A 25,932-nucleotide genomic window follows, 5' to 3' on the forward strand; every position below is an offset into this window, starting at 1 on the left:
AATTGAATGGGGACTCCCTTGTGTTTACAACTCAAGGTTATCCTTCTGTAAACATGAAAAAGAGGCACAGTAAGCTTCTCCCACTGCAGAGTCAACCAGAGCCCCCACAGTCAAACTCTAAGTTTGGTGTTGGGAAGTCTCAACAATGCTCTGAACATCTGTGAGGCTCCATGAGAGCCCACTGTCAAGCTATTGACATTAAAGAAGCGCTTGTTGGGAGACAACCCAATTTTTATTTATCTAATTTTAATTTATTTTTATTGTTATTTCATGTTTTATTAGGTTCATGATCATTTGGAGTCACAAAATAAATATAAAAATTGAAAACGGAATCAAAAACAGCAGAAGAAAAATCACACCCTGGAGGAGGATCTTACTGGCGTTTAAACGCCAGTAAGGAGCATCTGGCTGGCGTTCAACGCCAGAACAGAGCATGGATCTGGCGTTGAACGCCAGAAACAAGCAGCATCCTGGCGTTCAGACGCCAGAAATGCACACTGAGGAAGAGCTGGCGCTGAACGCCAGAAACAAGCATCTGGCTGGCGTTCAACGCCAGAAACATGCTGCATCTGAGCGCTGAACGCCCAGAACAAGCATCAATTCGGCGTTTAAACGCCAGAATTGCATGCAAAGGCATTTCACATGCCTAATTGGTGCAGGGATGTAAGTCTTTAACACCTCAAGATCTGTGGACCTCACAGGATCATCTCAGGATCTGTGGACCCCACAGGATCCCCACCTTCCCTCCTCATAATCCTAGATTCTTCGACATCTTCTTCTTCTTTTATTCTTTCTTCTTTTGCTCGAGGGCGAGCAACATTCTAAGTTTGGTGTGGTAAAAGCATATTTCTTTTTTTTTTCCATAACCATTGATGGCACCTAAGGCCAGAGAAACCTCTAGAAAGAGGAAAGGAAAGACAAAAGCTTCCATCAAGGGTCTATAGCTCAGTGGTAGAACATTTGACTACAAATCAAGAGATCCCTGAGATACCTCAGGGGATACATTTTCCTCTACACAATTATTGGGATCAACTAAGGGTGGAACATCAAGAGCACTCCATCATCCTTCATGAAATTAGAGAAGATCAAAAAGCAATGAGGGAGGAGCAACAAAGACAAGGAAGAGACATAGAAGAGCTCAAGGACATCATTGGTTCCTCAAGAAGAAAACGCCATCATCACTAAGGTGGACTCATTCCTTGTTCTTAAATTTTCTGTTTTTCGTTTTCTATGTTAAATGTTTATCCATGTTTGTGTCTTCATTATATGATCATTAGTATCTAAGTGTCTATGCCTTAAAGTAATGAATATGAATCCATCACCTCTCTTAAATGAAAAATATTTTAATTCAAAAGAACAAGAAGTACACGAGTTTCGAATTTATCTTTGAACTTAGTTTAATTATATTGATGTGGTGACAATACTTTTTGTTTTCTGAATGAATGCTTGAACAGTGCATATGTCTTTTGAAGTTGTTGTTTAAGAATGTTAAATATGTTGGCTCTTGAAAGAATGATGAACAGGAGACATGTTATTTGATAATCTGAAAAATCATAAAAATGATTCTTGAAGTAAGAAAAAGTAGTGAATACAAAGCTTGCGAAAAAAAAAAAGAAGAGAAAAATAGCGAAAAAAAATAGAAAAAGAAAAAGCAAGCAGAAAAAGCCAAAAGCTCTTAAAACCAAAAGGCAAGAGCAAAAAGCCAATAACCCTTAAAACCAAGAGGCAAGGGTAAATAAAAAGGATCCCAAGGCTTTGAGCATGAGTGGATAGGAGGTCCTAAAGGAAAAAAATCCTGGCCTAAGCGGCTAAACCAAGCTGTCCCTAACCATGTGCTTGTGGCGTGAAGGTGTCAAGTGAAAACTTGAGACTGAGCGGTTAAAGTCAAGGTCCAAAGCAAAAAAAGAGTGTGCTTAAGAACCCTGGATACCTCTAATTGGGGACTTTAGTAAAGCTGAGTCACAATCTGAAAAGGTTCACCCATTTATGTGTCTGTGGCATTTATGTATCCGGTGGTAATACTGGAAAACAAAGTGCTTAGGGCCACAGCCAAGACTCATAAAGTAGTTGTGTTCAAGAATCAACATACTGAACTAGGAGAATCAATAACACTATCTGAACTCTGAGTTCCTATAGATGCCAATCATTCTGAACTTCAATAGATAAAGTGAGATGCCAAAACTATTCAAGAGGCAAAAAGCTGCAAGTCCCGCTTATCTGATTGGAGCTATGTTTCATTGATAGTTTGGAATTTATAGTATATTCTCTTCTTTTTATCCTATTTGATTTTTAGTTTCTTGGGGACAAGCAAAAATTTAAGTTTGGTGTTGTGATGAGCGGATAATTTATACGCTTTTTGGCATTGTTTTTAGTATGTTTTTAGTAGGATCTAGTTACTTTTAGGGATGTTTTTATTAGTTTTTATGTTAAATTCACATTTCTGGACTTTACTATGAGTTTGTATGTTTTTCTGTAATTTCAGGTATTTTCTGGCTGAAATTGAGGGACTTGAGCAAAAATCAGATTCAGAGGTTGAAGAAGGACTGCTGATGCTGTTGGATTCTGACCTCCCTGCACTCAAAATGGATTTTCTAGAGCTACAGAATTCAAAATGGTGCGCTTCCAATTGCGTTGGAAATTAGACATCCAGGGCTTTCCAGAAATATATAATAGTCCATACTTTACTCGAGTTTAGATGACACAAAAGGGCGTTGAACGCCAGTTCTATGCTGCAGTCTGGAGTTAAACGCCAGAAACACGTCACGAACCAGAGTTGAACGCCAGAAACACGTTACAAACTGGCGTTCAACTACAAGAATAACCTCTCCACGTGTAAACTTCAAGCTCAGCCCAAGCACACACCAAGTGGGCCCCGGAAGTGGATTTATGCATCAATTACTTACTTCTATAAACCCTAGTAACTAGTTTAGTATAAATATGACTTTTTACTATTGTATTAGACATCTTGGGACGTTTAGTTCTTAGATCATGGAGGCTGGCCATTCGGCCATGCCTGAACCTTTCACTTATGTATTTTTCAACGGTAGAGTTTCTGTACTCCATAGATTAAGGTGTGGAGCTCTGCTGTTCCTCACGGATTAATGTAAAGTACTACTGTTTTTCTATTCAATTCAACTTATTCCGCTTCTAAGATATTCATTCGCACTTCACTATGAATGTGATGATCGTGACAGTCATCATCATTCCCCCATGAACGCGTGCCTGACAACCACTTCCGTTCTACCTTAGATTGAATGGGTATCTCTTGGATATCTAATACAGGAGACCGAGTCTGAGTTATTAGTGTCTTCGTGGTATAAGTTAGAACCCATGGATGGCCATTCCTGAGATCCGGAAAGTCTAAACCTTGTCTGTGGTATTCCGAGTAGGATCTGGGAAGGGATGGCTGTGACGAACTTCAAACTCGCGAGTGCTGGGCGTAGTGACAGACGCAAAAGGATAGTAAATCCTATTCCAGTATGATCGAGAACCTCCAGTTGATTAGCCATGCCGTGACAGAGAATTTGGACCATTTTCACAAGAGAGGATGGGATGTAGCCATTGACAACGGTGATGCCCTTACAGAAAGCTTACCATGGAAAGGGGTAAGACTGATTGGATGAAGACAGCAGGAAAGCAGAGATTCAGAGAAACGAAAGCATCTCTATACGCTTATCTGAAATTCTCACCAATGATTTACATAAGTATTTCTATCTTTATTTTATGTTTATTTATTATTTAATTTCGAAAACTCCATAATCAATTATTATCTGCCTGACTGAGATTTACAAGATGACCATAGCTTGCTTCATACCAACAATCTCTGTGGGATCGACCCTTACTCACGTAAGGTTTTATTACTTGGACGACCCAGTGCACTTGCTGGTTAGTTGTGCGAAGTTGTGAAGTTATGTCTAGACCATGGTATTGTGCACCAGTTATTGACGCCATGCCATGGAGAGAACGAACAACAAATTTTACAACCTCAGAGTAACAATTTCGCATACCACTGATCTGCCTTCTCCTTGTCAGAGAGATGTATCACAAAATAACCGGAGGTCGCTGATTCAACAGATGACTGAGATCTCTTCCTTTTCTTGGAGGTGGCCTTGGCTTTTCCCTTGCCTCTGTCAGACATCCTGAAAAATAGAAATAACAGGATATAGAATATTAAGCAAAGCAGAGGAGTGGAAAGCAAGGATATAAGCAACAGACAGAAAACATGCAATAGAAAGAAATTGAGATACTTTCATGAAGTGAGTTAAAGAGATGAATTCTTGGAATGCAAGAAAAACAGAATTCAAACATCAATCAGAACACAAACCAAGAATTCATGCAATGATAGTAAAATGCTTGTTTGTTAAGCAACAACAATCATCATGCCTCAAAAATGAAACTAAAAGAGTTAATTTGAAAACTAAAACAAAAGTCAGCAGGTCAATTAAGTCAAAAATTAGAAAAGAGGGTTAGAAATCAGTGGCATGGCAATTATTGACTTAACCAAGAGAAGTTCAAAAAGTATAGGAAACAAGCATACTCACATTCATGAAGATGATGCAAGTCATTAATGATGGAATATGAAATGCACAAAAGTATAGAAGAGAAATGCAAGTCATCATCAATGTGCTTGGTCACTTAAGTGCAAAAATTGGTGTTGACAAATTAAAATTGCATTTATGTAACCCAAGGCAAATTGGAACACTGAAAATGGCTACATAAGTGAAATTGTACCAATAATTACAACTTAAAAGAACCTCATTCAAACAGAACAAGATTAGGCCACTTGAAGGTTTAGGAAAACAACTTCAATGGTCAATTAGAAATACACTTGAAATATGACCATGAAGGATATAAATTTGGACCTGACTTGAGTGATTCAAAACATAAAAGATGTTCAAAATGATTTGGTCAATCAAGGTCCTAATTAACACAGAATTCCATTAATTAGTTCCTTGATTCCGTCAATGATGCAATTTGAATAAAGGGAACTAAAAGAAATGTGGAAATGCTAGCCAATCAACCCATGAATTGAGTTTAGTGTAAGCCAAATGAGTTTTGAATAAAAAATTGCCAAATTCAATCCATAGGTTGTAAGTTCAAAACAACACAATTTTCAAAAATTTTTGGCAGCATTCCGGCAGTAAATTAGATGTTTTCGGATAAAAAACAAGCAGCAAAACAACACATATGAATCCAATATGTGACAACAGCATGAAAATTAAGAAAATCATATGAATCGGGCATCATTATACCATATTAACATAGCAGTAGTAGCAAACAACATACCAACAAACAGCATTAAATAGTAGAATATAAAGGCATGGAACAGCAACATCATCACCACTTAACAAACAAATGAACATCAACCATTCCAGAAAGCATGAACGGTACAAATATCAGACCTAAATCCACTAACCAAATCCTAAAACTACCTAACCACCTAGAATCAACTAAACATGCATCTCTAACTAACCTAATTGAGTAGAAATAAGCAACACTAACTAAATTACTTAAACAGCATAATAAAATAAACTAAAAAGAATTCAAAAGGGGAAGAATAGGGGAACATGGAAGGTGTTCAGTAAGCGGAAATAGAAACTGGAAAGGAGAGAAGAAGGACAGCGCCAAACAATGTTGCCACAGAAGCGGCGAAGGTGGTTCGCGGTGGTGACAGCAGAATAGAGGCGCTAAACAGGGGCACTGGGCTCAGGGAGCAGGGAGTAACACCAGATTCTGTTATGGCGAGAGGCAGTAGAGAGAAGTGAAATGGGGGAAGTGAAAGAGTTGGTGGTTATGGTTGGTGGCTCGCCAATGACAATTGGTGGCCACGGCGGAGCTGGTTGATGGCAGGAAGGGGGAAACAGACAGAGGGAAGGGGAAAGGGGGAAAAGAAGTGAAAAGAAGAAGAGAAGAGGGGAGAGAGACGGGTGGTTGTCAGCGGTCAAGTCACCGGACTGGTGAGGGTGGTGGTGGTTAGGGCAACGCGAATGGCTAGGGCTCATGCGTCTGGGGTATCAGTGAATTCAAATCCACGCGTACGCATCGCTGACGCGTGCGCGTGGGTGGAGAGAAAGGGATTCGACGCGTAGGCGTCACTCACGCTTGAGCATGGGTGGGCGGTATGCGAAATTGTTACTCTGAGGTTGTAAAATTTGTTGTTCGTTCTCTCCCTGGCAATGGTGCCAATAACTGGTGCACAATACCATGGTCCAAACATAACTTCACAACTTCGCACAACTAACCAGCAAGTGCACTGGGTCGTCCAAGTAATAAAACCTTACGTGAGTAAGGGTCGATCCCACGGAGATTGTTGGTATGAAGCAAGCTATGGTCACCTTGTAAATCTCAGTCAGGCGGATATCAAATGGTTATGGAGTTTTCGAATAATAATAATAATAAATAAACAGAAAATAAAGATAGAAATACTTATGTAAATCATTGGTGAGAATTTCAGATAAGCGTGTAGAGATGCTTTCGTTTCTCTGAGCCTCTGCTTTCCTGCTGTCTTCATCCAATCAATCCTACTCCTTTCCATGGCAAACTTTATGTAAGGGCATCACCGTTGTCAATGGCTACATCCCATCCTCTTGTGAAAAAGGTCCAAATGCTCTGTCACAGCACGGCTAATTATTTGAGGTTCTCGATCATACTGGAATAGGATTCACCCTCCTTTTGCGTCTGTCACTACGCCCAGCACTCGCGAGTTTGAAGTTCGTCACAGTCATTCAATCCCTAAATCCTACTTGGAATACCACAGACAAGGTTTAGACTTTCCGGACTCTCATGAATGCCGCCATCAATCTAGCTTATACCACGAAGATTCTGGTTAAGAGATCCAAGAGATATTCAATCAATCTAAGGTGGAACGGAAGTGGTTGTCAGGCACGCGTTCGTAAGGGAATGATGATGATTGTCACATTCAATACATTCATATTGAAGTGCGAATGAATATCTTAGAAGCAGAATAAGTTGAATTGAATAAAGAAACAGTAGTACTTTGCATTAATTCATGAGGAACAGCAGAGCTCCACACCTTAATCTATGGAGTGTAGAAACTCTACCGTTGAAAAATACATAAGTGAAAGGTTCAGGCATGGCCGAATGGCCAGCCCCCAAACGTGATCAATATGATCCAAAGATGAACTAAAAAATCATAAGATCATAAGATGTCTAAAAGACTAGTAAAAAGTTCTATTTATACTAAACTAGCTACTAGGGTTTACAGAAGTAAGTAATTGATGCATAAATCCACTTCCGGGGCCCACTTGGTGTGTGCTTGGGCTGAGCTTGAAGTTTACACGTGCAGAGGCTTCTTCTGGAGTTGAACGCCAAGTTGTAACGTGTTTTTGGCGTTCAACTCTGGTTCGTGACGTGTTTCTAGCGTTTAACTCCAGACTGCAGCGTAGAACTGGCGTTCAACACTCTTTTGCGTTGTCTAAAATCGGCCAAAGTATGGACTATTATATATTGCTGGAAAGCCCTGAATGTCTAATTTCCAACGCAATTGAAAGCGCGCCATTTTGAGTTCTATAGCTCCAGAAAATCCACTTTGAGTTCAGGGAGGTCAGAATCCAACAGCATCAGCAGTCCTTCTTCAACCTCTAAATCACAAAAAAAACACACAAACTCATAGTAAAGTCTAGAAATGTGAATTTAACATAAAAACTAATAAAAATATCCCTAAAAGTAACTAGATCCTACTAAAAACATACTAAAAACAATGCCAAAAAGCGTATAAAGTATCCGCTCATCACAACACCAAACTTAAATTGTTGCTTGTTCCCAAGCAACTGAAAATCAAATAGGATAAAAAGAAGAGAATATACTATAAATTCCAAAATATCAATGAAACATAGCTCCAATCAGATGAGCGGGACTTGAATAGTTTTGGCATCTCACTTTATCCATTGAGGTTCAGAATGATTGGCATCTATAGAAACTCAGAGTTCAGATAGTGTTATTGATTCTCCTAGTTCAGTATGTTGATTCTTGAACACAGCTACTTTATGAGTCTTGGCCGTGGCCCTAAGCACTTTGTTTTCCAGTATTACCACCGGATACATAAATGCCACAGATACATAACTGGGTGAACCTTTTCAGATTGTGACTCAGCTTTGCTAAAGTCCCCAATTAGAGGTGTCCAGGGTTCTTAAGCACACTCTGTTTTTGCTTTGGACCCTGACTTTAACCGCTCAGTCTCAAGTTTTCACTTGACACCTTCACGCCACAAGCACATGGTTAGGGACAGCTTGGTTTAGCCGCTTAGGCCAGGATTTTATCCCTTTAGGCCCTCCTATCCACTGATGCTCAAAGCCTTGGGATCCTTTTTATTACCCTTGCCTTTTGGTTTTAAGGGTTATTGGCTTTTTTCTCTTGCCTCTTGGTTTTAAGAGCTTTTGGCTTTTTCTGCTTGCTTTTTCTCTTTTTTTTTCGCTATTTTTTTCTGCAAGCTTTGTATTCACTGCTTTTTCTTGCTTCAAGAATCATTTTTATGATTTTTCAGATTATCAAATAATATGTCTCCTTGTCATCATTCTTTCAAGAGCCAACATATTTAACATTCATGAACAACAACTTCAAAAGACATATGCACTGTTCAGGCATTCATTCAGAAAACAAGAAGCATTGTCACCACATCAATATAATTAAACTAAGTTCAAGGATAAATTCAAAACTCATGTACTTCTTGTTCTTTTGAATTAAAATAGTTTTCATTTAAGAGAGGTGATGGATTCATAGGACATTCATAACTTTAAGACAAAGTTACTAAATACTAATGATCATGTAATAAGACACAAACATGGATAAGCACTTAACATAAAGAAAACGAAAAACAGAGAATGTAAGAACAAGGAATGAGTCCACCTTAGTGATGGTGGCGTTTTCTCCTTGAGGAACCAATGATGTCCTTGAGCTCTTCTATGTCTCTTCCTTGTCTTTGTTGCTCCTCCCTCATTGCTTTTTGATCTTCTCTAATTTCATGAAGGATGATGGAGTGCCCTTGATGTTCCACCCTTAATTGTCCCATGTTGGAACTTAATTCTCCTAGGGAGGTGTTGATTTGCTCCCAAAAATTCTGTGGAGGAAAGTGCATCCCTTGAGGTATCTCAGGGATTTCTTGATGGTGAGCTTCCTCATGCGTTTCTTGAGCTCCATGAGTGGGCTCTCTTGTTTGCTCCATCCTTTTCTTAGTGATGGGCTTTTCTTCCTCAATGGGAATGTCTCCTTCTATGAAAGCTCCAGCTGAGTAACATAGATGGCAAATAAGATGAGGGAAAGCTAGCCTTGCCAAGGGGGAGGGCTTTTCGGCTATTTTGTAGAGTTCAAGGGAGATGACTTCATGAACTTCTACTTCCTCTCCAATCATGATGCTATGGATCATGATGGCCCGATCCACAGTAACTTCAGATCGGTTGCTAGTGGGGATGATGGAGCGTTGGATGAACTCCAACCATCCTCTAGCTACAGGCTTAAGGTCCAGTCTTCTCAGTTGAACCGGTTTGCTTTTTGAGTCAATCTTTCATTGAGCTCCTTCCACACATATGTCCATGAGGACTTGGTCCAACCTTTGATCAAAGTTGACCCTTCTAGTGTAGGGGCGTGCATCTCCTTGCATCATAGGCAAGTTGAACGCCAACCTCATATTTTCCGGACCAAAATCTAAGTATTTCCCCCGAACCATTGTAATATAATTCTTTGGATTCAGGTTCTTACTTTGATCATGGTTCTTAGTGATCCATGCATTGGCATAGAACTCTTGAACCATTAGGATGCCGACTTGTTGGATGGGGTTTGTTAGAACTTCCCAACCTCTTCTTTGGATTTTATGTCGGATCTCCAGATACTCATTTCTCTTGAGCTTGAAAGGGACCTCGGGGATCACCTTCTTCTTGGACACAACATCATAGAAGTGGTCTTGATGGGCTTTGGAGATGAATCTTTCCATCTCCCATGACTCGAAGGTGGAAGCTTTTGTCTTCCCTTTCCCTTTTCTAGAGGATTCTCCAGTCTTAGGTGCCATCAATGGTAATGGAAAAACAAAAAGCTTATGCTTTTACCACACCAAACTTAGAATATTGCTCGCCCTCAAGCAAGAGAAGTAAGAATAGATGAAGAAGAAGAAGAAAATATGGAGGAGAGGAGGGAGAGGTGTATTCGGCCAAGAAGGGGAAGAGAGGGTTGTGTTGTGTGAAAATGAGGAAGAATGGAGGGCTTTATATAGGGAGGGGAGGGGGGTTAGTTTCGGCCATATAGGGTGGGTTTGGGTGGGAAATTGATTTTGAATTTTGAAGGTAGGTGGAGTTTATGAGGTAGGTTTATGGGGAAGAGTGGATGGATGTGAGTGGTGAAGTAGTGATAGGGAAGAGAGATTGAGGTGATTGGTGAAGAGTTTTGGGGAAGAGTGCTTATTGGGAAGAGAGGATGAACATTGAGAAGAGGGAAGAGAGTGAGTGGTGGTAGGTGGGGATCCTGTGGGGTCCACAGATCTTGAGGTGTCAAGGATTTGCATCCCTGCACCAATTAGGCATGTAAAATGCCTTTGCATGCAATTCTGGCGTTTAAACGCCGAATTGATGCTTGTTCTGGGCGTTCAGCGCCCAGATGCAGCATATTTCTGGCGTTGAACGCCAGCCAGATGCTTGTTTCTGGCGTTCAGCGCCAGCTCTTCCTCAGTGTGCATTTCTGGCGTCTGAACGCTAGGATGCTGCTTGTTTCTGGCGTTCAACGCCAGATCCATGCTCTGTTCTGGCGTTGAACGCCAGCCAGATGCTCCTTACTGGTGTTTAAACGCCAGTAAGATCCTCCTCCAAGGTGTGATTTTTCTTCTGCTGTTTTTGATTCTATTTTCAATTTTTATATTTATTTTGTGATTCCACATGATCATGAACCTAATAAAACATGAAATAACAATAAAAATAAATTAAAATTAGATAAATAAAAATTGGGTTGCCTCCCAACAAGCGCTTCTTTAATGTCAATATCTTGACAGTGGGCTCTCATGGAGCCTCAAAGATGTTCAGAGCATTGTTGAGACTTCCCAACACCAAACTTAGAGTTTGGATATGGGAGTTCAACACCAAACTTAGAGTTTAGTTGTGGCCTCCCGACACCAAACTTAGAGTTTGACTGTGGGGGCTCTGGTTGACTCTGTTTTGAGAGAAGCTTACTGTGCCTCTTTTCCATGTTTACAGAAGGATGTGCTTGAGTTTTAAACTCAAGGGAGTTCCCATTCAATTGAAGGACTAGTTCACCTCTGTTAACATCAATCACAGCTCTTGCTGTGGCTAGGAGGGGTCTTCCAAGGATGATGGATTCATCCTCATCCTTCCCAGTATCTAGGATTATGAAATCAGCAGGGATGTAAAGGCCTTCAACCTTTACTAATATGTCCTCTACTTGTCCATAAGCCTATTTTCTGGAATTGTCTGTCATCTCTAATGAGATTTTAGCAGCTTGTACCTCAAAGATTCCCAGTTTCTCCATTACAGAGAGTGGCATGAGGTTTATCCCTGACCCAAGGTCACATAGAGCCTTCTCAAAGGTCATGGTGCCTATGGTGTAAGGCATTAGGAACTTTCCAGGATCCTGTTTCTTCTGAGGCAATCTCAGTTGATCCAATGCATTTAGTTCATTGGTGAACAGGGGAGGTTCATCTCCCCAAGTCTCTTTACCAAATAAATTGGCATTCAGCTTCATGATTGCACCAAGAAACTTGGCAACTTGCTCTTCAGTAACATCCTCATTCTCTTCAGAAGAAGAATACTCATCAGAGCTCATGAAGGGCGTAAGGAGGTTCAATGGAATCTCTATGGTCTCTAGAGGAGCCTCAGAGTCCTTTGGTTCCTCAAAGAGAAACTCCTTGTTGATCACTGGACGTCCCAGGAGGTCTTCCTCCTTGGGATTCACGTCCTCCCCTTCCTTCTTGGATTCGGCCATGATGGTTATATCAATGGCCTTGCACTCTCCTTTTGGATTTTCTTCTGTATAGCTTGGAAGAGCATTAGGAGGGGTTTCAGTGATCTTCTTACTCAGCTGGCCCACTTGTGCTTTCAAATTTCTAATGGAGGACCTTGTTTCATTCATGAAACTCACAGTGGCCTTGGATAGATAAGAGACTAAGTTTGCTAAATTAGAGGTATTTTGTTCAGAGTTCTCTGTCTGTTGCTGAGTGGATGATGGAAAAGGCTTGCTATTGCTAAACCTGCTTCTTCCACCATTATTAAAGCCTTGTTGAGGCTGTTGTTGATCCTTCCATGAGAGATTTGGGTGATATCTCTATTAGGGATTATAGGTGTTTCCATATAGTTTACCCATGTAATTCACCTCTGCTATTGCAGGATTTTCAGGATCATAAGCTTCTTCTTCAGAAGATGCCTCTTGAGTACTGTTGGATGCAGCTTGCATTCTATTTAGACTTTGAGAAATCATATTGACTTGCTGAGTCAATATTTTGTTCTAAGCCAATATGGCATTCAGAGTATCAATTTCAAGAACTCTCTTCTTCTGAGACGTCTCATTACTCACAGGATTCCTCTCAGAAGTGTACATAAACTGGTTGTTAGCAACCATGTCAATGAGTTCTTGAGCTTCTGTAGGTGTTTTCTTTAGGTGAATAGATCCACCTGCAGAAGTATCCAATGACATCTTAGCTAATTCAGACAGACCATCATAGAATATATCCAGGATGGTCCATTCTGAAAGCATGTCAGAAGGACACTTTTTGGTCAGTTCCTTGTATCTCTCCCAAGCTTCATAGAGGGATTCACCTTCTTTCTGTCTGAAGGTTTGAATATCCACTCTAAGCTTACTCAGTTTTTGAGGAGGAAAGAACTTGGCTAAGAAAGCCTTGACCAGCTTATCCCAAGAGTTCAGGCTATCCTTAGGTTGAGAGTCCAACCATATTCTAGCTCTGTCTCTCACAGCAAAAGGAAAAAGCATGAGCCTGTAGACTTAAGGATCTACTCCATTATTCTTAACAGTATCACATATCTGCAAGAATTCAGTTAAGAACTGAAAGGGATCTTCAGATGGAAGTCTATGAAACTTGCAGTTTTGTTGCATCAGAGAAACTAATTGAGGTTTAAGCTCAAAATTGTTTGCTCCAATGGTAGGGATGGAGATGCTTCTTCCATGTAAATTGGAATTTAGTGCAGTAAAGTCACCAAGCATCCTCCTTGCATTATTATTATTTTTGGCTGCCATCTCCTCTTCCTGTTCGAAAATTTCTGTAAGGTTATCTCTGGATTGTTGTATTTTAGCTTCTCTTAGTTTCCTCTTCAGAGTCCTTTCAGGTTCAGGGTCTGCTTCAACAAGAATGTTCTTGTCCTTGCTCCTGCTCATATGAAAAAGAGGGAACAGAAAAATAATAACAATAGGGATCCTTTTTACCCAGGTATAGAGGTTCCCCTGTGTGAGTAGAAAAAGAAAAGAATGCAATGTAAAGAAGGGAAGAAGAGAAAATTCGAACACAGATGGAAGAGGGGGTTCGAATTTGGGTGAGATGAAGTGTTAGTAGATGAATAAATAGATAGAAGGAGATGAGAGAGAAAGAGGATTTTCGAAAATAAAATTTTGAAAAGGGGTTAGTAATTTTCGAAAATTAGGAATGAAAGCAAATTAAAATTAAAAATTGAAACAATTAGTTAATTAAAAAGAATTTTTGAAAAAGAGGGAAGAGATTTTCGAAAATTAGAGAGAGAGAGTTAGTTAGGTAGTTTTGAAAAAGATAAGAAACAAACAAAAAGTCAATTAGTTAGTTGAAAAAGATTTGAAAATCAATTTTAAAAAGATAAGAAGATAAGAAGTTAGAAAAGATATTTGAAAATCAAATTTTTGAAAAAGATAAGATTTAAAAAAAAGATATGATAGAAAAGATATGATTAGAATTAGTTTTAAAAAAGATTTAATTTTTAAAATTACAATTAATGACTTGATTCACAAGAAATCACAAGATATGATTCTAGAACTTAAAGTTTGAATCTTTCTTAACAAGTAAGTAACAAACTTGAAATTTTTGAATCAAAACATTAATTGTTGATGATATTTTCGAAAATTATGAAATAAAATTAAGAAAAAGATTTTTGAAAAATATTTTTAAAATTTTCGAAAATAAATAAGAAAAATGAAAAAGATTTGATTTTTGAAAAAGATTTTGAAAAAGATAAGATTTTTAAATTGAAAATTTGATTTGACTCATAAGAAACAACTAAATTTTAAAAATTTTTGAAAAAGTCAACTCAAATTTTCAAATTTTATGAGTGAAAAAGGGGAAGATATTTTTTTGATTTTTGAATTTTTAATGATGAGAGAGGGGAAGACTCAATGCATGAAAATTTTGGATCAAAACATGTGATTCATGCAGGAACACTATGAATGTCAAGATGAACACCAAGAACACTTTGAAGATCATGATGAACATCAAGAACATATTTTTGAAAAATTTTTTATGCAAAGAAAACATGCAAGACACCAAACTTAGAAATCTTTAATGCTTGGACTCTAACAAACGAAAAATGCATATGAAAAACAAGAAAAGACACAAAACAAGAAAATATGAAGATCAAACAAGGAGACTGGCCAAGAACAACTTGAAGATCATGAAGAACACTATGAATGCATGAATTTTCGAAAAAATGCAAAGAATTTTTAGAAAAAATGCAATTGACACCAAACTTGAAATTGACTCAAGACTCAAATAAGAAACACAAAATAATTTTTTTTTATTTTTATGATTTTATGATTTTTTTGGATTTTTCGAAAATTAATGTGAAAAAGAAAAATAAGGATTCCAAAATTTTTAATATGAATTCCAGGAATCTTGTACTCTTAGTCTAAAGCTCCAATATGAGGGTTAGGCATGGCTTAATAGCCAGCCAAGCTTTAGAAGATACAAATCAGGCATACAACAGCTGAAACTTCATCCAACTTCATATACTTATAAGTGGAAGCCTCAGTCTAAAAGAATTAGACATGGCTTTACAGCCAGCCAGGCTTCTACATGCTTCATGAAACACTAGAATTCATTCTTAAAAATTCTGAAGAAAAATATATTTTTGAAAAGATTTATATTTTTTTTATATTTTTTTCGAATATTAATTGGGAAAAACGAAAAGGAAGAAAATATTTTTTTGAAAAATTTTTGAAAACAAAATAAGAAGAAAATTACCTAATCTGAGCAACACGATGAACCGTCAGTTGTCCAAACTCGAACAATCCCCGGCAACGGCGCCAAAAACTTGGTATGCGAAATTGTTACTCTGAGGTTGTAAAATTTTTTGTTCGTTCTCTCCCTGGCAATGGTGCCAATAACTGGTGCACAATACCATGGTCCAAACATAACTTCGCAACTTCGCACAACTAACCAGCAAGTGCACTGGGTCGTCCAAGTAATAAAACCTTACGTGAGTAAGGGTCGATCCCACGGAGATTGTTGGTATGAAGCAAGCTATGGTCACCTTGTAAATCTCAGTCAGGCGGATATCAAATGGTTATGGAGTTTTGGAATAATAATAATAAATAAACAGAAAATAAAGATAGAAATACTTATGTAAATCATTGGTGAGAATTTCAGATAAGCGTGTAGAGATGCTTTCGTTCCTCTGAGCCTCTGCTTTCCTGCTGTCTTCATCCAATCAATCCTACTCCTTTCCATGGCAAACTTTATGTAAGGGCATCACCGTTGTCAATGGCTACATCCTATCTTCTTGTGAAAAAGGTCCAAATGCTCTGTCACAGCACGGCTAATTATCTGAGGTTCTCGATCATACTGGAATAGGATTCACCCTCCTTTTGCGTCTGTCACTACCCCCAGCACTCGTGAGTTTGAAGTTCGTCACAGTCATTCAATCCCTGAATCCTACTCGGAATACCACAGACAAGGTTTAGAATTTCTGGACTCTCATGAATGCCGCCATCAATCTAGCTTATACCACGAAGATTCTGGTTAAGAGATCCAAGAGATATTCAATCAATCTAAGGTGGAACGGAAGTGGTTGTCAGGCACGCATTCGTAAAGGAATGATGATGATTGTCACATTCATCACATTCATATTGAAGTGCGAATGAATATCTTAGAAGCAGAATAAGTTGAATTGAATAAAGAAATAGTAGTACTTTGCATTAATTCATGAGGAACAGCAGAGCTCCACACCTTAATCTATGGAGTGTAGAAACTCTACCGTTGAAAAATACATAAGTGAAAGGTTCAGGCATGGCCAAATGGCCAGCCCCCAAACGTGATCAATATGATCCAAAGATGAACTAAAAAATCATAAGATCATAAGATGTCTAAAAGACTAGTAAAAAGTTCTATTTATACTAAACTAGCTACTAGGGTTTACAGAAGTAAGTAATTGATGCATAAATTCACTTCCGAGGCCCACTTGGTGTGTGCTTGGGCTGAACTTGAAGTTTACACGTACAGAGGCTTCTTCTGAAGTTGAACGCCAAGTTGTAACGTATTTTTGGCGTTCAACTCTGGTTCGTGACGTGTTTCTGGCGTTTAACTCCAGACTGCAGCGTAGAACTGGCGTTCAACGCCCTTTTGCATCATCTAAACTCGGCCAAAGTATAAACTATTATATATTGCTGGAAATCCCTGGATGTCTACTTTCCAACGCAATTAGAAGCGTGCCATTTTGAGTTCTGTAGCTCCAGAAAATCTACTTTGAGTGCAGGGAGGTCAGAATCCAATAGCATCAGCAGTCCTTCTTCAACCTCTGAATCTGATTTTTGCTCAAGTCTCTCAATTTCAGCCAGAAAATACCTGAAATCACAGAAAAACACACAAACTCATAGTAAAGTCCAGAAATGTGAATTTAACATAAAAACTAATAAAAACATCCCTAAAAGTAATTAGATCCTACTAAAAACATACTAAAAACAATGCCAAAAAGCGTATAAAGTATCCGCTCATCAGTGGGTCAAAAGAAGCATCGACGCATATGCGTCGATGACGCTTATGCGTGAAGGGAGAGAATGAACAGTGATGCGTACGCGTGAGGTGTGCGTACGCGTGGGGTGAGATTGTGCTAAACGCACAATTCCCGCGCCAGTTTCGCACAACTCTCTGGAAAATGTATGGGGGTTGCGTTGATGTATCGACGCGTACGCGTCGGTCACGCGTACGTGTGACTTCCCACATATATATATATATATATATTTTTTACAATACCAAAATAGAGTTTTTTTTTTTGAAAATTGAAAATAGGGCTTAATACAACTTTAAACCAACCAAAATACAAATTAACAAGAATTTTGAGTTTTTGAGGACTTTTCACAAAATTTGAGAAAACTTGTAGATCAAGCAAAAAATCAAATTCAAAGAATCATCCTTATTCAAAATATAAAACCAACAAACAACCTAGCAACCAAAACAAAATATACAAAGGAATAAAAGGAAAGGGCTATAAGCACTTTAAAGCAACTAAAATTCAAGTTTAACAACAAATCTTTTGCTTTTGAAAATTTTCCATACAAAACAAATACAACTTATACTCTAAGCAAACACTATTTCACAACAACTATTCTACTCAAAACATAAATCTAACAAACAACCTACCGATCAAAGCAACGTAAAGAGTATAGAAGTTAAGAAAAACTACCTACAATGGTAACTCAATTCATTCATTGATTATATCTACAAGAGAATGGAAAGAAGTTACCATGGTGGGGTGTCTCCCACCTAGCACTTTTATTTAAAGTCCTTAAGTTGGACCATTGGGAGGATCCTTGGCAAGGTGGCTTGTGCTTGAATTCATCCTTGAACTCCCACCAATGCTTGGACTTCCAATAGGCTCCAAAATTCACAATCAATAACACAAAGCTTTGATGAAGTTCCACACAAGATAAGGGCTCCTGAAGTTGATCTTCAAATATTTCTGGATCCCAAACCTTATTTCTACACCCATCTTCATGTTGATCAAGACAATTCCATTTGAGTTGCAAGTGATCCAAATTCTCAAGTGAACACCGAAACATCCTCCTAGACCCATTCAATTTATTATTCCTCCATCCTTGGGGCCTAAGCCTTGGGGGGGTTCAACCTTAATGAGCTTAACATCATTTTGCCAACCACTACACAACCTTCCTTTACTCTTCAATCCATAGAAGGCTCTAAGTTGACCATCCGTTTTAAGCAACCCATATTCAAGTGGAATGATAAAGCTTAGAGATAAAAGATTTACCTACTTGAATGGTGTAAAGGATGATAAAAACTTAGGAAAGGGGACCTCCCCACACTTTGACAATGCAAGGTCTTCTCCCTTGTGCTCTTCTTTAAATTCCTCCACCTCTTGACAAGCATCTTCAATTTTAATTCCTTGTTCACCAACCTCTCCTTCACATTCCTCATTTCTTAAGTCATGTGTCGGAGGTTGTGCGTTAGCCTCCTCAACATCAAATTCACAACACAATGAGGGCAATTCAATAATCTCCAATAACACATTGGTTGGTGTGAAATTATCTTCAATAACAAGACTTGTCACTTGCTCAACTTCTTCCAATCCTTCATTACTTAACATTTGCCTTGGAGGTTGTATATCCTCCTTGACATCGCTTTCTAGTCCAATGAAAGAAGGCTTAACAAGATCATCAAGGGGATTGATCAATGTGGACAAAAAATCACTAATGATGGAATCCACTTCTTGATCAATTTCCCTCAACTCTCTATCCACTTCCTTAACATCGATAACCTCGGCTTCCTCCTCTTGATGCAAATCTTGCTTAAACTCCTCTTCTTCACCTTGAAGTACCAAACTCACTCACTCACTATGCTCCTTGATTGCTTCTCCACATTCAACAATGGGAGTGCCTTGATCACATAGGCTTAGGCGGGAGGAGACCATGTTGTGAACGGCTTCCACCACGGTGGCAAGCACGGCTTCTATCTTCTTGAACTCCTGTTTCATCTCTTCTTGCCTTTGGAGGTAAGATATAATATCTCTTTGTTGTGCTAGCTTGAAGGCATGGAGAGATTCATCCATTGGAGGTGATGTGGGAAGAGAGAGTTCATTATTTGGGAGAAAGGGTTCATAGTTGGAAGGTGGTGTATCCTGGTAAGGGTATGGTGATGGTGTATATGGAGGTGTTTCTTGGGAGTAATTGTGTTGGAATTGTCGTGGTTCCATGTATGGTTCATATGGCTTATAAGGTGATTGGTATGGTGGATAAGGATTAAGGTCATATGGAGGTGGTTGGTGGTATGGGGCTTGTGAGTATGGTGATTCAAAACTAGGTTGAGGAGGTGGTTCATAGGCATGTGGCGGTGGTTGTTGACAACCACAACGAGGGTCACCACATCCATTAGATTGGTATGCATTAGGGGTGGAGTTATACCTATAAAAAACCGGAGGTTGTTGCCACGAAGAGTGATCAATTCTTTGAGGCTCCTCCCATCTTTGGTTGTTCCAACCTTGATGCATGTTGTCATTGTAGTTTCCATTCCCTACAACATAATTTGAACCAAACTCATAGCCGAAGGAGTGAGAGTTCATAGTGAGAAGGGAAAATCAAAAACAAAATCTAATAGAAAACAAAGAAAAGAAACTCCTAAACCAAAACTAGCAAACAAACAAAAAGTAAACTATTCATAATATTGACATATGTACAATAACATAACAACCACACTGCAACTCCCCGGCAACGGCGCCAAAAACTTGAAAGAGTATTACCGTCAGCTAAGAATTTCTTCTCGGTAAAAGAGAAATAATCTCATTGATAGTGTAGTTTCCAACCGACAAATAATACTCAATCAAAGTTTAAAAGTGTTTTGATTGTCACAAGTCCAACCCCAATATAAAAGTAACCGAAGTATTTAAACCTCGGGTCGTCTTCTCAAGGAGTTGCAGTGAGGTATGCATATTATTGGTTATGGTATCAAAAGGGGTGGGGTGATAAAAGTGCAAGAAATGTAAATCAAACAATTAAAAAAACAATTACTTAAGAGAGACATTCATGGCAATGGTTGAGAGTTAAGCTTTCTATCCTAGTCATTAATGATCATACAATATTTATCAAGAGCTTATCTTATTTAGTCATCTCTAACAATGGAAGAAGGTACAAAATTATCTTCACATGAGAGAAAGTCTAATAGGTCTAGTTAATCTCAATCTAAAAGTCCTAATCAACCTACTAATTGAACTAGCAAGAGATTAGAGTCAATGGAAATAATATTAACTAACAACCCTAGATCACCAACATGAGTTGGGTATTAATGACTCAAGATTGCCTAATTCCTTTTTCCAAGCCAAGAATGCTCAAAGATCTACTCTAACATCCTTCCAAGCATTTTATCAAACACTTGGAAGGCATAAAAGGAAAGCATGGTAATTTGACAACAAGAGTATTAAATCTACAACTACCCAATTGCAAGGAATTAATAACTCAATTAAACAACAAGGGAATATAAAACATGAATTGCATTAAAAGAAAATCCAAATCCAACAATAGTGCATCAACATAAAAGAGACATCAAAGGGGAATTTGACAAGAAAACTAAGAGAGCATAGATGTAACAACAAGAAATTGAAATGGAAACAAGATGAAAATAGGAAATTAAACCTAAATCTAAGAAGAATTAACCTAATCCTAACCTAATTCTAAAGAGAAGAGGGAGCTTCTCTCTCTAGAAAACTAACTAAAGGCTCATCATAACTAATCTAAGTGCTCTCCCCTTGTCCAATCTTCAATTCTACATGAAATAGTCTTTGGAATCAGTTGGGTTGGGGCCTAGGAAGCTCAGAAATTGCCCCAGCGTTTTCACTTTAATGAAGTCACATGCGAGCTGCGACGCATACGCATAGGTTACGCGTACCCGTCGCTTGGCATTTTACTTTCCACGCATACGCGTCATGTCACGCGTACGCGTCGCCATGCAACTTCATCTCCACGCGTGCGCGTTTGCCACGCGTGCACATCGATGAATGCACTCCAAATCTTTGATTTTCCATGAATTCTCCACTTGCATGCTTTTCTCTTCACTCCTTTGATCCATTCCTAGCCTTTTCAACCTGAATTCACTAACAAATACATCAAGGCATCTAGTGGAATCAAAGGTGAATTAAAACTAGCAAATTAAAGGCCTAAAAAGCATGTTTTTACACTTAAGCATAGATTAAAGGAGAATTATAAAACCATGCTATTTCATTGAATAAATGTGAGAAAAGTTGATAAAATCCCTTAAAATCAACACAAGATAAACCACAAAATTGGAGTTTATCAATCCTCTCTTCTCGGCTTGGGAACGTTGCAACAACTTGGTCTTATCTTGGTGGTCCATTCTTTGTCCCCTTCTATAACCCAAAGTGTCATCTATTTTGCCACTGCCTCCTCTGTCTGGACAGACCAATTTGAAAGAACGATTTGCTCAGAGTGATCTTCTCCGAATTGCTGAGTTGCAAGAAGAAATCTATGCACTTAAGCAGGGCACTCTGTCTATCACCGAGTTCTACACGTCACTGAAGTCTCTTTAGGAGGAACTCGTCAGTTCTCACCCTCTTCCGGTCTGTTCATGTCCAGCAACATCTCACAGATCACAAGATTTCATAATTCACTTTCTTAAGGGATTAGATAAACGGTTTTCGGTGGTGCGATCTCAAGTACTTCTCCTAGACCCATTACCTCCAGCAACTAGAGTTTTTGCATTGGTCATCCAACATGAATGATAGCTACAAGTTGCCGCTAGGATTCTAGATGATCCACGTTCCATCACTGCCGCCGTCGATTCATGGCACCCCTCACAAAGTCGCGGTCGCGATCGCAATGGCTTTTCCTCCGGCAAGGGTCGCGGTGGTGATGAGCGAGATTTTTCGTTGGTAAAGAATTTCTCAAATAAACTTTCGTTGCAAGTATAGTTCTAAACCAACAAAAAATCCTCTCATGCAAAAATTTGTTTTTCACAAGTACAAACCCCAATAAAAATATAAACCGAAGTATTCAAACCTCAGGTCGTCTCTCAAAGGAATTGCAGGGAAGTGTTTTTGCTATTGGTTATGGGACAAGTATTTTGGGGTTTTGAATAAAGGACATGAGATGTAAATAGCAAGAAAGTAAATGAAACTCAAATGATAAAAAGTTCTTGGTAAGGGTTGACGGTTAAGGATCTTTATCCTTGTTACTGACCACAACATGATAATCGCAAGGATCAATCTCATTAAGTCATCCTCTAACAAGTAAAAGAAAGTCAAATGAGCTACACCAATCCTAATCCATAAGTACTAGCCACTCACTAATTAACTTAGTGAAAGCTAGAGTCAATGGACACTAATTACAAGACTTGGACATTAGCAACTCAATTTCACCTAAGTTATCATCCCAAGTCAAGAACATAAAAATCTACTCTAACATCCTTCCAAGCATTTAATCAAACACTTGGAAGGCATAAAAGGAAAGCAAGATAAAATTACAAGAAATATAGATCTACAACTACTCGAAGCAAGGAATTAACAACAACTCAAATCAACAATAAAAGAAATCAAACATAAATTACATTAAAAAGAAATAAAAGGAACAAGAGTGCATCAACAACAAAGTAAACAAGTACAAGAAGTAAAGTATAAAACTAGGAAAGTAAAGGTAGAGGAACAAGAAATTAGAAAGGAAAAATAAATCAAAGTATGAATTAAACCTAGATCTAAGAAATCCTAATCTACTTCTAACCTAATTCTAGAGAGAAGAGAGAGCTTCTCTCTCTAGAAACTAACTAAAGCATGATGTAAACTCAACTATGTGCTCTCCCCCTTACTCCTCTTGATTTCTGCATGTAATAGGCTCTGAAAGCAGTTGGATTTGGGTCTAGACAGCTCAGAAATTGCCCCAACATTTTCACTTTAATGAGGTCACGTGCGAACGTCGACGCGTACGCATGGGTCACGCGTACGCGTCGATTGACATTTTTCTTTCCACACGTATGCGTCATGTCACGCGTACGCGTCGGTGAATGCATTCCAAATCTTTGATTTTCCATGAAATCTCTATTTTGCATGCTTTTCCCTTCACTCCTTTGATCCATTTCTAGCCTTTTCAACCTGAAATCACTAACAAACAAATCAAGGCATCTAGTGGAATCAAGGGTGAATTAAAATTAGCAAATTAAAGGCATAAAAAGTATGTTTTCACTCTTAAGCACAAATCAGGAGAAAGTCTTGAAACCATGCTATTTCATTGAATAAATGTGGAAAAAGGTGATAAAATCTACTCAATTAAGCATAAAATATACCACGAAATAGTGGTGCATCAGGTGGTTTCCCCTCCAGCGCGGGACGTGGTGGTTCTTCTAAGTTCTACATGCATTGCGGTCATAGTGGCCATACGATTCAAGTCTGCTATTCGAAACATGGGTACCCGCCAGGGCATCCACGTCACCCTGGTAATCAACATCACTCCGCTGCTGTCACTGCCCCTCCAGTTTATGATGAGAGGGCAGCCCTAGGTCATGTTGAAGGGCATACCCAGCAGCCCAATCTAAACCCAATTTTGGACCTCTCACTAGCCCAACAACAACCTCTCATAGCACTTCTCAAAAAAGGCCGAGTCTCTCTCTTCAGAATATAGAGATAATGGTTCATCAAATCAAAATGGGTTTTTGCCCTAGTCCGAGTACTCATTATCTTTATTCTTTAAACACATTTTCTATTTTAAATAATTTTTCCAACAAAAATACCTTTTTAAATTCTTGGATTATTGATTTTGGTGCCACAGGCCATATTGCATCAAACTTATCTTGGTTTATTTCATATTACAAAGTCTCTCCCATTATCATTCACTTACCAAATAACACTAAAGTCACTGCTTCCTATAAGAGTGTTGTGCAATTTTCTTCATCCTTAATCCTTCAATATGTTCTTTATCTGCCTTACTTTAATTTTAACATTATTTTCATATCCAAAATTACTTCCAATCTTCAATGTCAACTCACTTTTTCATCTTATTCTTGCGCTTTACAGGTCAACACTTTGAGGACGATTGGTTTGGGTAGAATGAGAGAAGGATTGTATGTTGTTGATAGTACTCTCACTCACACTCTATCAACTTTACATTCCATTCATACTATCAAAACAAAATCAGCCATTACACCATCCGAGCTATGGCATTTTCGTTTGGGTCATCTTTCTGAACAAAGACTTAATTATTTACATAAGCAATTTCCTTTTATTTCTATGCATTGTGATAAAACTTGTGATATTTGTCATTTTTCTAAACAAAAGAAACTTTCATTTTCTCAAAGCTTTAATAAAGCTAATGCAATTTTTGATTTATTATATTTTGACATTTGGGGCCCTTTTCGACAAAATTCTATTCATAATCATAAAAATTTCTTAACTATCGTTGATGATTTTAGTCGCTTTACATGGGTTGTTTTGTTAAAATCAAAAGGAGAAATGCAAAATCATGTAAAGAATTTTATTGCTTTAGTTGAAACATAATTCAAATCTAAAGTCAAAACTGTCCGTTCCGATAATGGACCAGAATTTATTTTACATGATTTTTATGCTTCCAAAGGCATTATTCATCAACGTAGTTGTGTTGAAACTCCTCAACAAAATAGACAGGTAGAACGCAAGCATCAACATATTTTAAATATAGCTCGTGCTCTTATGTTTTAATCTAATTTACCATTATCTTTTTGGTCTTATGCTGTTAAACATGCTGTTTATTTGCTTAATAGAGTTCCATCCTCTGCAATTAATTTTCAAACACCATTTGAGATTTTATTTAATCATCCACACAAATGACCCAATTTCTCCCTCCAACCCAACAACAAATTCTGAACCAAACAATTTTTCTGTCCACACACATAACCCAAAAATACCAACCCTTCCAGTTGAACCCTCACCCATACCCATTGACCCAACTCCATCTAATTCTTTATTTTCTCCAACAACCTTTTCTTCTTCCTCACTATCGTGTCCTAACCAACTTGAATTCATGACAACCGAATTTCTTTCGAGGTTCACACCCTCCTCTTCTTCCGCACTAGACACTAGTCCACCATCACCTCCTCATCCCCCGTCACCTTCCTCACCACCTGAGCAACTCCATCCTCGTCATTCTGATCGACCTCACTGACCTCCAGTATATCTCTCTGATTACTTGTGCAATTCCTCTCTCACCTCTACAAATTAATCTCCCTCAAAGTGCAGGTATCCTTTATCTTCAGTCATGTCTTTTTCTTCTCTTTCATCTTCACATAAAAAGTTTCTATTATCTTTACATTCTGACGTTGAGCCAAAGTTCTTTAAAGAAGCCAATCAACATCCCAATTGGCGTAGTGCTATGAAAGATGAGCTGAATGCTCTTGAGTTGAACAAAACTTGGCGTCTTGTTGATTGTCCTGCAGGTGTTAAACTGGTTGGCTGTAAATGGGTCTATCGTATCAAACGCAAGCCTGATGGTTCAGTTGATCGATATAAGACTTGCCTTGTGGCCAAAGGATTCACCCAGACTGAAGGTGTTAATTTCTTGGAAACCTTCTCTCCTGTTGTCAAACCTTCTTTCTTACATGGGGATCTTTCTGAAGATGTTTACATGACTTTGCTACCCGGGTTCACATCTCCTCGTCCAAATCAATGCTGCAAGTTACTAAAGTCATTGTATGGTTTACGACAATCTAGTCGTATGTGGTATGACAAACTTTTTCATCTTTTGCTATCTCATGGATATCAGCAGACCTTATCTGGTTATAGTCTATTTGTTAAATTTACTGGTGCTCAAATTTCTATACTTCTAGTCTATTTGCACCAACACTTTCGAATTAAAGATTTGGGTCCTTTAAAATATTTTTTGGGTATTGAAGTAGCTCAATTAGCATAGGAAATTTGCTCATCTCAGAGAAAATATTGTCTTGATCTTTTGGAGGATTCTGGTTTATTAGGTGCTAAACCTGCCTCTGTTCCAATGGATAGTTCCACAAGACTATATCAAGACAAAAGTCCC

The 25,932-nt window shown here is 38.4% G+C and overlaps 1 non-coding gene across 1 annotated transcript; it reads left to right on the top strand.

Moving 5' to 3' along the window:
- Positions 1-12,699: 12,699 nt before the first annotated feature.
- On the top strand, positions 12,700-12,807 carry LOC112732176 (small nucleolar RNA R71). Its single transcript, XR_003167912.1, has one exon. It is a non-coding gene; the product is annotated as a small nucleolar RNA R71 (small nucleolar RNA).
- Positions 12,808-25,932: the final 13,125 nt, after the last annotated feature.

This window comes from Arachis hypogaea, chromosome 12 (genome assembly GCF_003086295.3).
Source record: "Arachis hypogaea cultivar Tifrunner chromosome 12, arahy.Tifrunner.gnm2.J5K5, whole genome shotgun sequence".
Taxonomy (NCBI): domain Eukaryota; kingdom Viridiplantae; phylum Streptophyta; class Magnoliopsida; order Fabales; family Fabaceae; genus Arachis; species Arachis hypogaea.